The sequence below is a fragment of the Pinus tabuliformis genome, chromosome 4_2 (genome assembly GCF_031772625.1).
Source record: "Pinus tabuliformis cultivar Carrire ecotype Pingquan chromosome 4_2, CPIR1, whole genome shotgun sequence".
Taxonomy (NCBI): Eukaryota; Viridiplantae; Streptophyta; class Pinopsida; order Pinales; family Pinaceae; genus Pinus; species Pinus tabuliformis.
In genome coordinates, this window is record NC_142304.1 from 324,945,744 (window position 1) to 324,961,420 (window position 15,677).

The following is a 15,677-nucleotide window of genomic DNA, read 5'->3' on the forward strand; positions in this document are numbered from 1 at the left end:
ACTTGTCTTCTGCGATTCTAAATCACTCTAAAACTTTATCACAGAACTTTAAAATTGGCGAACTCAAAAAGATAAGTATGATAATTAGATCCACAGTACCTAAAACTATGATAATTAGATCCACCGTACCTAAAACTAGTATCAAATTACCTATTTATATCTATCTGGACGATTTTCTATTGTGAGTTGGCTTAAAATACACTCTTCCACTCTCCATCGCGATGGTGGTTCAGGTTGACGATGGAGTGCCACCTTTTACTATGCATAAACATAAAAATATGCGTATGCCGGGCCTTGGGCGAAAATATGGCGAGGATGGGGTGTGAAAAAGTATTTGAAATATATTTTTTCAATATTCCTTCCCATGGGGTTGGGTTAAAAAGGTGATGAGGGCAGGGGTGTGAAAGTGTATTTTTTTCAATATTCATTCTCCACGTATGTATAAAATTTTAAAAATGGAGATGCCCGGGTTGGGTGAAAATGCCGTGAAAGTGGGGCGGGAAAAAAGTATCTGAAATACTTTCTTTCAATATTCATCCCTTACTTGAAAAACTGATGCGGCTTGTGAAAGAGATTTTTGAAATACTTTATGGTTCAGGTAGACGATGGAGTGCACTTAATGGGTGAAATTAAAATGTACTTTTTCATCTCCACCTATTTAAAATGCACTTTTTCACACTCTACCTTGCTCCACCATCATGCATGAAGAGATAGGAAGAGACTATGAAGGTGGGTCGGGTATACCTTTATTTTCTATTATGCATGAGGGTGGTAGTGCAAAGGGTGAAACAATGACCATGTAGTCCTCATGCATAAAAATAAAAATAAATATTCCTCATTCACCCTCACGCCTCATGTGGCCAACTCTGATGCACACACTACTCCATCCTCATGCATGAGGGTGGGGCGAGATAGGGGTGAAAAGGTATATATCAAATATATGGGGATGAGAGATTGCAATGTAAATGCACTCTTTCGTTTTCCACCCTTCCCCCCATCCTCGAAAATAAATTAAAAATAAATAAACATTAAGCATCGACTTTTTTTAATTCCCTTCCTAATTTTTCAGAAAGATGGTTAGAAAGGTTGTCCATTTAATTATCAACCAAGGGTTCGTATAAGACTTGTGAACTATCATGCATTGTTTGTGTGAGAAAAATTGTTCAAGCAGTGATTTGGGTGTTATTTTTTAGTTATAGGAGAAGAAATGTTGATTTCAAAAGGGAGTATTCAAATACTTCTACAAGGTCACCAAGGCTAAAACTAAGCAATTGATGCCTCATAATAAGTTTGAAATAGCAGTATTGAAATAAATAAGCTCAATGGAAAAAGAAATAAATCACTCTAATTAGATAGTAATTGAACTTATCTATAGATAGAATCATCATCATCATCACATCAACACATGAAAACACAATATGTACATGGAAACCCTTATGAGAGAGAACCACAAATATTTTTATCTTCTTCAATCTTTGATTACATAAATTTACAAGCACCATCACCCAAAATATATATTTTAGGTACCAACCCCAAAATAGATTTGGAGACGCCAACCTGTTGTAGGCTACAACCTAATTGAGGCACCAACCACTGAAATGTCAAGCGTAGACTTGTTGTAGGACTCGACCTGATTGAGGCACCAACCTCTCAAATATGCAAGCATCGATTTGTTGTAGGCTCCAACCTGATTGAGGCACCAGCCTCCTTCACCAAAACATAGTGGATCACTTTTCACAATGTTTTAAACTAGATCCACAAGGTCAACACATTAAACATTTCTTCCAAATTTGATCATATCAACAAAGCTTCAATCAATTCTTCAAACATCAATAATATCTTATTCTTCATTTCTCTTATTGACACTAAACATGTTCATATGGACCATAACATTTTAACAATAACGAAAGACACATAGCTTCATGTCCCTAAAAAGATGTCTCCATGAATTTTCATGTCCCCTTTCCAAATCACAATAAAATTCTTGCCGTTTCCCCTTAAAAAAAATAAAAAATAAAAAATAACTAATTTGGCCCTCAAATTAACCCATAAAACATTGTAAAAGTATTTTATGTGATTCTTCTAGATCCATCACAATGTATTTTTGAATCGACATTTCGAGCCAACAAGTGTGGCTCATCACCAAGACATTGCACTTTTTACGTCCAATGTCTACAAAACGCACATTTCTAGTGTGCATTTGACAAAATGTGTTTGATTAGTATGTCAAAAAGTTTGACATAATGCACTCTTGAGGGAAAAAAATAATTTCGACATTCTCGACCAAACTCAAACCTGTTACTTTTATTGAACCAATCCGAGCCATTACCAATTCAACTATCATGTAAATGTCAAACATCAAGAATATATTTATCCTTCCATTCATTTAGATCGAACTTGTGACAACCAATTTTTCTTTTGGGCCTAACCACAAACAAACACCACATTGATAAAACCAAAAGGTATGCCTTCAAGCATAAACATATGTCGTATATGTCTCAGACCAGACATGTGCTTGTAACATAACCAATTACTTATTTGGACTTAACCATTGAGCCACATCATGTGTATATGTCTCAGACCAAACTTGAACTCATGTTTAGTCATTGATTTATGGCGTGTGTATATGTCTCAAAATAGAATTGAACTCATTCATAACCATTGAGCCACATCATATATGTCTCGGACCAAATAGAGATGAGCATGCCTTGGGGCCTGTGCCAAGATCCATCTTGCAGACAAAACCAATACGCCTTTAAGCTTAGCCAAGAGTCAATGCACCTTCGATATTATCATGCACAAAACAAAACCAATATGCCTCCAGGATTCATCATATATGTATCAACACAACCATATATGTCTCACCACAACCAAAACCAATATGCCTTCAAGCTTTACCATACAAAACAAAACCAATACGCCTTTGAGCTTCACCGTATATGTATCGGCATAACTAGAACCAATATGCCTTCAGGATTTACCATGTATGTCTCGAAAGAAGTAGAACCAATATGCCTTCAGGATTTACCATGAGTTATGCCATGTCTGTCTTAGACTATATAGAGCCTTCAATCCTCACCATGAATTGTAAACAAAATGGAATAACCGATGATTGAATTCACAACTTAGCATCGCATCCATGCACACACACACACACACACATGTGTGTGTGTGTGTGTGTGTGTGTGGGTGCTCCCAAGCTCAGTTGGAGCTGAGTAAATTTGAAACTCGGGCCGATACAAGCTTGAATTTTGTTGCCTGTGTAGAACCTTCCATAGCACCTTATTTATCACCTAGACTAATACCATAGCAGCCTCTAGGGCTTCCCAAATACTCCATATGGTCGTGTCATGTGACCTGGACCTTAGGAGTACATGGCTTATTCGATGTTGATGTAAACATGACATAATCATACTACATGGAACTCTCTTAGTGGTGCACGAAGGGCTATATTTCCACAATTTGATATATCTAATAAGAGAAAAGCTTATGGAGTTTATGATGTAACAAACTTTGTAAAGAGAAATTGGTAAGTGGCTTTGTTTGGTTTGTGGGATCATGGGTTCAACTCCTAATGACAAGCTGATTTTTTTTAAAAGCGAGATATCGGTGTGTCAAAAGGCGCAATTTGTCACATTGTTGGAAATTCCAAGTTGTCGAGCCAAAAAGTTTCATTTTGCATAGCACGCCTTGAAAGTGCCATTTTGTTGAACAATTAACATTTATAATGTTTTTTTGGGTTTCCTGAGCTTCAAATTTAATTATGGAAAAGGGGAAATGGAAATCATATTTTTGTGAACTTTGACAGGAACATCAAGAGTCATGAAGGCATGTTTTTGGGTATCAAAAGTTATATTTCTCTTGATATTATGTTCCTACGTTTATATGTAGGCTTTGGGGTCTATGAGTAGGTTTTGTATGCATGATCAAAACAAGATATTGGAAAGATGTTATGATTGCAGATTTTGACATAAATGATATGATAACTTTGTGGAGAGATGTATTTGTTTTAGTGCTTATGGATCCAGTTTAAAATATTGTGAAAATTGGCCCACGTTAGTTTGAAGAAGGAGGTAGTTGTCTCCATCGAGGTTGGTTCCTCAATCAAATTGAAGCCTATTACAAGTCGGTGCTTGCATATCTTCAAGGTTGGTGCCTCAATCAGGTTGTAGCCTACTATAAGTTGGTGCTTACACATTTTGGAGGTAGGTGCCTCTAACAGGTTGGTACTTGCAAATTTAATTTTGGGTGTTGGTGCCTTCAGTAGGTTAGTGCCTACAAATATATGTAATCAAAACTAAAGAAGATAAAAAAAAAATTTGGTTTTCTCCTGGAAGGTTTTCCACATACATTAAGTGTTATCTTATGACGATGTTTTTTTTCTTCAGATCCACCCCCAAGGGATCACATCCCATCAGCTTATTAGTAGAGCCTAACCTTGAGGACATCAAGGAAAATTGACCCCATGACCTCCCATTAGTGAGGTGCTTTAGCAATGAAAACTCATCCAATTGAGCTAATCTTCAAGGCAAATGATGTAATGATGTTATTTAATAATGCATGATTATGTTTATAGTTTTGATTGATTACTAAATTGAGTAAATTGATAAAAATTGGCCATTGCACTAATTCACCCCCTTCTCATTGTAATTCTTAGTATAACAATTGGTATTAGAGTAAGTTCCTTCAAGAACAGTTAATCATTGGATGGTTCATCCAAGGAGCCATGGTGGTGGAAGATCAAGAAGCAGAAAATGGGTATAGATACAAATTCAACTATTCTTATGAAAAATGAGCTAGAAGAATCTTGAAGTGTGAAAAAAATTATGTCAAAACAATTAAGAGAAAAAAAAATGATTAAATTGTGCTCCTAAGAAAAGAATCAAAAGTGATAAAGAAATTAGCATAATAATCATCATTAGACCAGTCACATCATAAGAAGAAACACAACCTAGAAAAAATCAACAACAAGAAACAATAATCTAGCTACCAAACATTCTTCTATGGATATTGTTATTCATTCTATAAGTTTTGTCATAAAGTAGTTAATTGTAGAGCCTATTATGAAAGGAAAAAAAATTGAAGAGTAGCTACTCAAGGAACAACTCTATAAGTATGTATTGAGTTTGTAGAAGTAACAGTTTTACTTCTCTACGAAGATATTATGAATGCTACATGTGCCATAATTTTGGGAACAAGGCTCGAGATTTCAAAATCAATCCAGTTAGACTCTTCACCCAAGGGAAGGAAGAATGACCCCCTAAATTGAATGTATGCAAGAATGAACAAAATCAAGAAAAGTGTGGACTCATGTTGTATGCTCAAAAACAAGAAAATAAATGGTATGTTGACAATGGTTTCTTAAGGAAAAAGACAAGAGATCAGAGAAAGTTTATTAAAATTAAAGAATTAAATGGAGGTAAGGTAATTCCTAGAAATAATTCATCTGCAAAAATTTTCGAAAAAGTTATCAACATTGATAATGGAAGGAATAATGCCCAAAATTCCTTGTTGTAAAAGTATTGAAACACAGTCTATTGAGAGTCATCCAAATGTGTGATCAAGCGTAAGATCTAACATTTAATTCCAAGAGATGTGAAATCATAAGTTCATATGCAAGAAAATTAATAGTCGGAGCTAAGAGGATCGAAGGCAATGTATACATTCTTAATGGATCTAAAACTGAGAATTGTTGCCTTGGTGGGATAGATGAAATTTGATTATGGAATAAAAGGTTGGGACACGTCCATTTTGATAATTTGGTAAAAGTTACAAGAGCACAAGTTGTTAGGGACATGCCTAGAATATCAAAGCCTCACAACGTTATCTACAAAGCATATTAGTTTGTGAAAAAACAACTAGAGTCTTCTTCAATACAAAAAAATATTCAACTTCCAGACCATTGGAAATATTTCACATGGATCTTTGTGGACCATCCAGAACAAAAACTTTGGAGGGAGAAAGGTATTTCATGTTGTTTTTAGATTATTTCATAAGAATAACTTAGGTTAGTTTTCTTAAATAGGAAATCAAAAGCCTTTGAAAAATTTAAAGAATTGAAGGACCTTGTTGAAAATGAAATAGATTTAAAGATTAAATGTCTAAGAAATTACAGAGGAGGAGAATTCACTTCCTATGAATTCAATGATTTTTGTGAATATCATGGAATTAGAAGACATTTTATTCTTGCAAGAAATCCTCAACATAATGGTGTGGTTGAAAGAAAGAACTTAATATTTCAAGATATCACAAAATCTCTAGTCTTTGAAGCCTAGGTAGCAGATTGATTTTGGGGAGAAGTAATAAATATGATAGTGTATATTTTAAACAGATCTCAAATTAGGACAAATAACACCAAAAATCCGTATGAGTTATGGAAAGGAAGACCAACCATAGCCAAACATTTCAAAAGTTTTGAAATCAAACACTACATGAAAGTTAATGAATAAAATCCAGTTAAATTTGAATCCAGGGCTCATAAAAGAATATTCTTAGGATATACCTATCAGAACAAGGGATGCATGTGTTATAATAAAAGAACTTGAAAAATCATTGAATGCATTGATGTGATGAAGCACTACCCCATAATGAAGTAATTCCCTAGGCTTAGCCACATCTATCTATCTTCAAGGAATCACCATCAAATAAACATGAGGATAAAGAGTACAAGATAGGAGAGGATGAGGTAATCCATTCCACATAAAAAACTTGTTTGTATATGTATAGAAGAATAATCTAGACAATAAAATTATAGGAGGAAAAGATTGAGGAGTTCAAAGAACAAGAAATATTGTCAATGGATTAAATCAAAGGAACCTAGACTTTTTTCTACTTATGGAGCCTCAAAATTTTGCTCAAGCCAACCAAGATGAGTATTGGATAAAGCTATCAATGAGGAGCTTTCTAAAATTGAGAAAATTGATAATTTGGAATATGTTTGAATACTAGAGGGTGAAAATGTGAATGGAACCAAATGAATCTATAAAAACAAAATTAATGAGGATGGGCAGGTGGTAATAAATACGGCAAGTGTCGTATGTAGGAAGAGACTATGAATGTACGTGGGGTATACCTTTATTTTCTATTATGCATGAGGATGGTAGTGAAAAGGGTGAAATAATGACCATATAGTCATCATGCATAAAAATAAAAATAAATATTCCTCATTCACCCTCACGCCTCATGTGGCCAACTCTGATGCACACACTACTCCATCCTCATGCATGAGGGTGGGGTGAGATAGGGGTGAAAAAGTATATATCAAATATGTGGGTATGAGAGATTGCAATGTAAATGCACTCTTTTGTTTTCCACCCTTCTCCCCATCCTTGAAAATAAATTAAAAATAAATAAACATTAAGTATCAGGCTTTTTTAATTCCCTTCCTAATTTGTTAGAAAGATGGTTAGAAAGATTGCTCATTTTGTGAACTATCATGCATTGTTTGTGTGAGAATAAATGTTCAAGTAGTGATTTGGGTGTTATCTTTTAGTTATAGGAGAATAAGTGATGACTTCAAAAGGGAGTATTCAAATACTTCTACAAGGTCACCAAGGCTAAAACTAAGTAATTGATTCCTCATAATAATGTTGAAATAGCAGTTTTACAAGAAATAAGCTTAATGCAAAAAGAAATAAATCACTCTAATTGGATAGTAATTGAACTTATCTTTAATGGCTCGGCCTCCCACTTCTTTCACTCTGAAGGGAGCTTAGGCAGGGCTGCCCTCTATCTCCCCTCCTCTTTCTTATAGTCATGGAAGGTCTAAGTCGCTTAATCGCATCGGCCAAGTGGGATGGAGATATTTGTGGCCTCAAGATTATGGATGACTGCTTTCTCACTCACCTCCTATTTGTGGATGACATGCTTATTCTGCTGGATGGCAGCATTTGAGATTCCAGATCTTTTTCCAAGATACTCCGCCTCTTCTCGGTCGCATCTGGGATGCTTGCTAATCAATCCAAATCCACATCACCTTTACTCGCACTTCTATTCATGAATCCCAATTTGCTCATCTGGTCTTTCCATACAGTATCCACCCCTTGGACAAAGCTCTTAAATATCTGGGCTTTTGGTTTAAACCTACTTGTCAAAGGATTGCAGATTGGGTCTAGCTTGTTACAAAATAGGAGAAGAGACTGTCCTTCTGGAGTTATAGATATTTATCTAGGGCAGGCAGGTTGGTGCTTATCAAATCGAACCTAGAAGCTACCCCAGTTTTTTGGATGGCTCTTGCTTGGATCCCCAGGAATATCCTATCTCATCTGAAACAATTATGCAATAGATATCTATGGAACGGAATCAACATAAAAAACTATTTGCCTGGATCAGCTGGCAAAAGATTTCAATGCCAAACAAATGGGGAGGATGGGGACTGAAAGACCTCCCCCTTTTCGCACAAGCCCTAGCTGCAAAAATGGGTTGGACCTTGTTGACTGGTCAGAATCTATGGACACGTATCTCATATCATAAATATATCTAGCCACAGAACATGTTGGATCGGGTTTGACTATCTAATTGGCCGTCGACTGGCAGCTCATCCATATGGAAGGCATTGCTACACTCCCTCCCCCATATAAGAGACAATCTCGTGTGGAGAATCAATGATGGTTCCCTCGGTCGGATCGAGGTGGATCCGTGGATTGGTAGTGGAGGAAGACACTTACTTTCTAGAGACCTCATCATGTATCTTACACACACATGAGATTAGGGTTTTCTCGCACATTGCAGACCAACAAAATTCGGATATTTTTTCACAAGCATGGAAATCTGCTCGTCAACTCGACCTTCCCCCTCGATGGCACCAGGAATGGCATGAATATATTACAACATTATCTGAATCTCACATAAGGATAAAAGAGGGACCTGATGAATTAGTTTGGTGCTTGGCAGAAAATGGTATATATTCCCCAAAGTCAGGTTACAATCCCTGATACAGCACAAAAGGCCAGAACAGACATTGAATTGGTGGAGATACATTTGGAAGCTTACTACACCTCCACGCACCAGACTATTCTTCTGGTGCATACTTAGAGACAAAGTTCCCACAGGGGAGCACCTAGCTCATAGAGCTTTTTACGGGCCTACCTGGTGTATTTTGTGCAAATGTGAATCAGAATCAATGGAACACCTTTTTCTTCTATGCACCGCATTGCAATCACTTTGGTGGAACTTATCCTCATCTATCTGTTTCTCTGGGCTATGGGCTGGAAATAATCTAAGGAGTGCTTGGGATGACTAGTTCGGCAGACACAAGGGATCCAAACTACAGAACCTCCCCTTGCTTGTCAGCTGGTATATATGGCAGGCTCGAAATCGATACATTTTTTATAACAAAGTTGTGTGTTGGCTGCACATAGAGGCTGGTATAATCTTTGCTTATAATGAATTGCCTAAACCTCCACCTCCTAAAGAGCGCCGCACACATCCACCCCCCAGCATTGACAAATCTACTCCCTGGGCTTTCTTTGATGGGGCTGCAAATCAACAGGGCTGTGGAGGTGGTTTCATTTTATATATAAATGAACAACATTTCTATAAAGTCAAGATGGGATTAGGAGCTGGCACCAATAATTTTGCGGAACTCATTACCCTCCGTTACTTATTGCATTTCTGCTTGGGACATCAGTGCTTCAACCTTAATATCTTTGGGGACTCATAGATTATTATTAACTGGTTCAATGGCATATCTGTTTGTCACATACACACACTCAGCAACATATTAAACAAAGTAAATATTTTCAAGGTAGAATTTAACAATATCTCTTGCAATCATATTTACAGGGAGCATAATTGCAGTGCTGACCAACTATCCAAGAGGCCGCGTCATTACCCAGAGGAGAATGGTTGATACAAGAGCAGAGGGGGAATAATGAATTCCACTATTATCATCAGCCTTATATAGACAAGCACTATCAGGGGGACCTTGGTCCTTGAACTACAAATGTATTTTGTTAAGTATTGTTAAAACTCAAATTTTTGAAATCTTTTTGACATATATTTTTGAGATATTATACTGAAAAGGCCCTGCGTGGTCTATGTACAGGCTTATACAGACTTATAATAGTTTTATGCAGTTGTTTTTTGGGCAGATCGCCCTGCGTGGTGTATCTGGATAGTTCAGAGTCCCTCATGCTAGTCCATGGTTGACTCAGTATACAGCATATGCAAACAACATCTACAGTATGTAATTTTTCTATATTAATGAAAAATTACGGATTTTTCCAGGGGAAAAAAGAGTAATTGAACTTATCTGTAGATAGAATCATCATCATCACATCAACACATGAAAACACCAGATGTAGATGGAAACCCTTATGAGAGAGAACCACAAATATTTTTATCTTCTTCAATCTTCGATTACATAAATTTACAAGAACCATCACCCAAAATATATTTTTAGGCACCAACCCCAAAATAGATTTGCAGACGCCAACCTGTTGTAGGCTACAACCTAATTGAGGCACCAACCTCTGAAATGTGAAAGCATAGACTTGTTGTAGGACCCAACCTGATTGAGGCACCAACCTCTCAAATATGCAAGCACTATAGGTTTTAACCCCGTACAAAAATTACCTGCATACGAATTCTAAAACATAGAAAATAAACAATGCGAGAGCATAACACATAAAACACATATACACAAAGATTTTCCCTTGGATCCCAAAATTGAGACTACCAGTTTGATTTTTCATTATGTTCCTTTCAATGTTAAAATACATATTTATACATGCCGAAGCATCTAATACCATGGACTGAAAACCATCGCATCCAAAACCATGTGTGAAAAACATGCACAAAACCATAAGTAGGTCCGCCCAACCTAATATAGGGTCCAAAAAAAAAAAATTTATGGGGTGTTGCCTCAGACCCCATAGAGCGGGCTTAACTGCACCCCTCAAACTCCTGTGACCCCCCCCCTCTACACAATTGGTGCAACGATGGGGGCGCTCTACCCCCCCTCTAACCCCCGGTTAACTACGTGGGCTAGTCGTGGAAAGAATATAACACAACCCAACATTCTCCCACTTGTTGTTTTCTTTCCACAAGGGGACACAAGAGATGTTAGTCATTTATCCAACCCTGCAACGCCCATTATTTATATACACCAAGAGAACTTCTTAGAGCTCACATATTTTGTCAATGCATCTGCAATATTCTTCAAAATTTCCACCTTTACTAGCAACACCTTTTTGTCTTCTATCATATCCCTCACAAAGTGATACTAAAAATCAATGTGCTTTATCTTTGAATGATATGCAGGGTTCTTTGCCAAGAAAATTGCACTCTGGCTATCACAGAGTATCCTTATAGCTCCATGTACTAACCCCATACTTGAACACAATCTTTACAACCAAACTGTTTCCTTTCTTGCATGAGTGGCTACCATGTATTCTGCGTCTGTAGTTGATAGTGCCACTACAGATTGTTTCCTACTCATCCAACTGACTGCACCTCCAAATAGGTTAAACACATACCCACTTGTATATCTTCTCTGATCCATATCTCCAGCCCATTCTGCAACAACAAAGCCGTGAATATCCAACACTCTATCCAATCCTGGTCTTCCTTGGTAGAACAAACCATAATCAATAGTGCCACGCAAATACCTGAAAACCCGCTTCATTGATCTCCAGTTCTCCTTCCTTGGTTTTGACATAAACCTGCTCAATACTCCCACTGCATGTGCAATGTCTGGTCTAGTACATACCATTGCATACATTAGGCTACCGACTACACTTGCATATGGAACACGAGACATGTCCTCTTTTTTTTCTTGTGTCTTGGGACATTGTTTAGCAGATAAACTCACACCTACAAGAATAGGAACCTTCACCGATTTACTATCCTGCATATTAAACCTCTGTAGTATTGTCTCGACATACTTCCTTTGGTTTAACCAGAGCTTCTTCTTTTCTCGGTCTCTTTTAATTTCCATGCCCAAAATATAGTTTACAGCACCAAGATCTTTCATGTTGAATTTGGAGGACAATTGGGTCTTCAAATCGTGGATAATTTCTTTGTCATTTCCAACCAGCAATATATCATCCACATACAAGACTAGATAAATAACATGGTCACCAATTAATTTAAAATCCATATAGTGATCTGCTTTGCTTCTCGTGAAGACAATTCCCCGTATAAATGTATCAAATTTCTGATACCACATCCTTGGTGATTGTTTTAACCCATACAAAGACTTCTCTAACTTGCATACCATTTCTTTCTTATCCTTCACCGCAAAACCTTCAGGTTGCTTCATGTAGATCTCCTCTTCCACATCCTTGTGAAGAAATGTTGTCTTCACATCCATCTGTTCTACCTCAAAATCAAAAGCAGCAACAAAAGACAAAATTAATCTAATAGAAGCTACCTTGGCAATAGGAGAAAAAATATCACCAAAATCAATTCCTGGCACCTGGGAATAACCTTTTGCTACCAACCGAGCTTTGTATTTATCCACCTTTCCTTCGGCATTTGTATTCTTCTTGAACACCCATTTCCTTCCAATGGGTTTCCTTCCAGCTGGCAACTCCACTAGATCCCAAGCCTCATTTTTGTGCAAAGATGCCATTTCATCAACCATGGCCTCTTTCTAGAGTTTTCCATCTTCTGAATCTACTGCTTCCTTCACAGTTCTGGGATCATCATCAGTAAAAGATAAAGTAAAATTTGAACAGAAAACAGATGGACTATATACCTTTTCGGATGCCCTCTTTCTCGAATTGATCTTCTCACACCCAGAGTTTGTGGCTCTTCATCTTCTGAGTCCTCCTCTGCTGTAGAGTCTGATTCTTCCTCCTTAAGCTCAAACTCTACCTTCTCGAGTTCCTTTGGTTGGACTTCATGTTTAATAATGACTTTCACCTCTCTGAACACCACATCTCGGCTGTACAGAACCTTCCTTTTTACTGGGTTCCAAAGCTTATAACCATTTAAACCATCCTTATACCCAATAAAGATGTAGTTTTCTAATTTACTATCCAACTTGGTTCTTTTCTCCTTTGGAACATGTACATATGCATCACATCCAAATACCTTGTTTGCATACGGTTCCCCGTCAAAGGGACAACGGTTAACTCGGCCTCGTCCTTTCCCTTGGAACGACAGTCTTTCATTTTTCCTTCTTCCTGCTTAAGAAAATGACATTGTTAGTGTTTTCGTTTTGCACATTAATCTCACAGGTTTTATTACAATTCCTTATGAGTTACCTCGTTCATGATGCAAAAGGTTTGTAAGTTCTAATGAAAAGATGCTGAAATAATTACCAAAAACATACCTTCTTTAGTACTCCACACACCCCCCTTCTTACCACTTTTCATGCCCTCATGAAAACATTGTAGTTGACATGTAAGGCAGTGAGAGAGTAGGCTGGAGATGGAATCTCAAGTGGAGGTCTACAACCATGATGCATAACTAGGTGTTCAAAGAAATGGCCTGTCTGACCCTCAGGCATCTCATACAGGGCTTGTTACCCAGGTGCAGGGTGCCAAATAATTGGACTCTGGAATCTATATCCTAACCAGGATGGCCCTGCCCTCAAAATGACTTCACCATAGAGGTGCAAGCGGTTGGTGGCTAACTTAAAATTTTCATACTTAAATGGTTCCTTGAGTTGGATATTCGGATTAGAGATCTGATATCGAAATTTAGCCGCATCAATGCCATGATCTTTGATAGTGAAAAAGTAATTTATTCCCTGTCGATTGATTGCTGTATGAATAGGTCCTAATGCTTCAATTACATCTGGAGTCTTCATGAGGTTCCTATGTTCTCTTCACAACTGTACTGGATCCCTAGGCTCAGCTCTTACCCACAAGTCTAATCTGTTTTCTTGCCTTTGGAAAGCATTATAGGCTTTAAGCCATTTAATTTGATTAACCCCAAATGAAATAAATGCCTGTAATTGGATATCCCCAACAAAAGGGCCAGGGTTCAACTCGGTCTCCTGGTCTAATGCACGGTTATGCAAATAAAACTCACACAACAATCTTTGAACTTTTACCCCGTAATGATTACAACAGTTTATAAAATCATTGATGGTATTAATTTGTATGGGAGAACCTACTTTAACAGCCTTTATTTTCAATTGCAAATATCATTCCATTAAAAACAAGGCATAATTCTTAGTAGGGGCTCTACATGCTAGGACGTCATTGTACAAAGAACATAAGGTATCCATCTGCTTGATAACTATATCTAACCTACGAGTTACCTTCGCGATTTTTTCTTCTTCCCTTCGCTACCCTTCAAAGGCCTGGCTTTCGGATAGATTGACGTTCCTTAGCTGTTGCTATAGCTCTTCATACCTTTCTCAAGGGACTGTTTGCTCTATGAGCTTTTCTGCTGCTTGATGAGCTTGCGTCAAACCCTCTCGTAGGGTTACCGTTCTCGGATCCCTTTCCCATACGGCGGTGGAGACCGGGAGTTTTATCTGAATTTTCCTATTGTGTTGTCTTATGTTCACGGCCCGTATTTCTCCCAAGGGTTGTGTCTCCATCTGAATTTCTTTATCGCAGGTCACTATATCATCCGTTTGTATTTCAACATGGGTAGTAGTCAAATGCTGTTCCTTTTGATTTTGAACAGCAGACTGTTCCTCAACAACATTTGGAATAGTAGCCCGCTTTTCGACAGGGTTTTGAATAGCAGGATGGACTCTAGTCCTCTGATCCTTTGTCTTGAGGGGTTTTGCTGGAGTGGTTGCATGTTTCCCTCCCGAAGTCCTTTTTACCCTTTTTCTTGATTTCAAAATTTTGATCTACTGTCGAAGCTGGACTACTACATTCAATAGTATTTGCTGTTCTTTCTCTAATTTCTTAATTTCCTCAATTTCCTTAGAAGGAACAGTAGACTGCTCACTACGGCCTGGACTATGATCTGGATCAATTCCATGATTTTCTCTTTGGGCTGCTTCTTCATTGCTCTGCTCTGGTTGCTCCGGGGCACGAACCCTAGCTGGCTCTTCTTCAGCATGGAGATCTGATGGGCTGGAAGGTTGGCCATATTCACCCATATTAGCCAAAATTTTGGCCAATTCATCTTCTCTCAATGGATCCTACAATGTGCTACCTTCCTGTTGTTCCGTTTCCTCCTCCTGCTCAGGTTGCTCAATTTCTTCCTTCATTTCTCCTTCCTCATTTTCCTTCATTCATTTCTCATTGTCTTCTCCTTCTAATCGTGGGGGTTGCTCATCCCCTGAATCATTTACCTCTATTGGTTGGCTAGTATCTCCTTGGGAATTCTCCAGCCTCCCTCTTAGCCATGCTAGTCGAACCGATTTCCTTCATTTTTCTGGACGCTTAGGTGTACTGGTGGCATGTTTACGTTTTGGGGATGGTGTGGTCAATCCTCCATCTATCATGGCAATTATCTCTTCTCAGCTACTCTGCTGCTGGGTAAGGCTATGGCTAACTATTAACTGTATCAACCTATGATGACTAACAACTGATTCTACATGCTGTGCCTTTTTCATGCTCTGTGCAACGTCATGAAGTAATGAATTCAAAAAGGTAAATTTATAGAGAATTTTTGCTTTAATACAGCTAAAAGTTTAAGGTGTCATGGTCTTACCACGTCTTTTCTGACTTCACAGTTGATGTAGCTCTGAATAGTCTTTGCTAATTCTGCCCACGACTCTCCTAATGCTGCTGGCAGAACCCCATTTCCTGTAATTG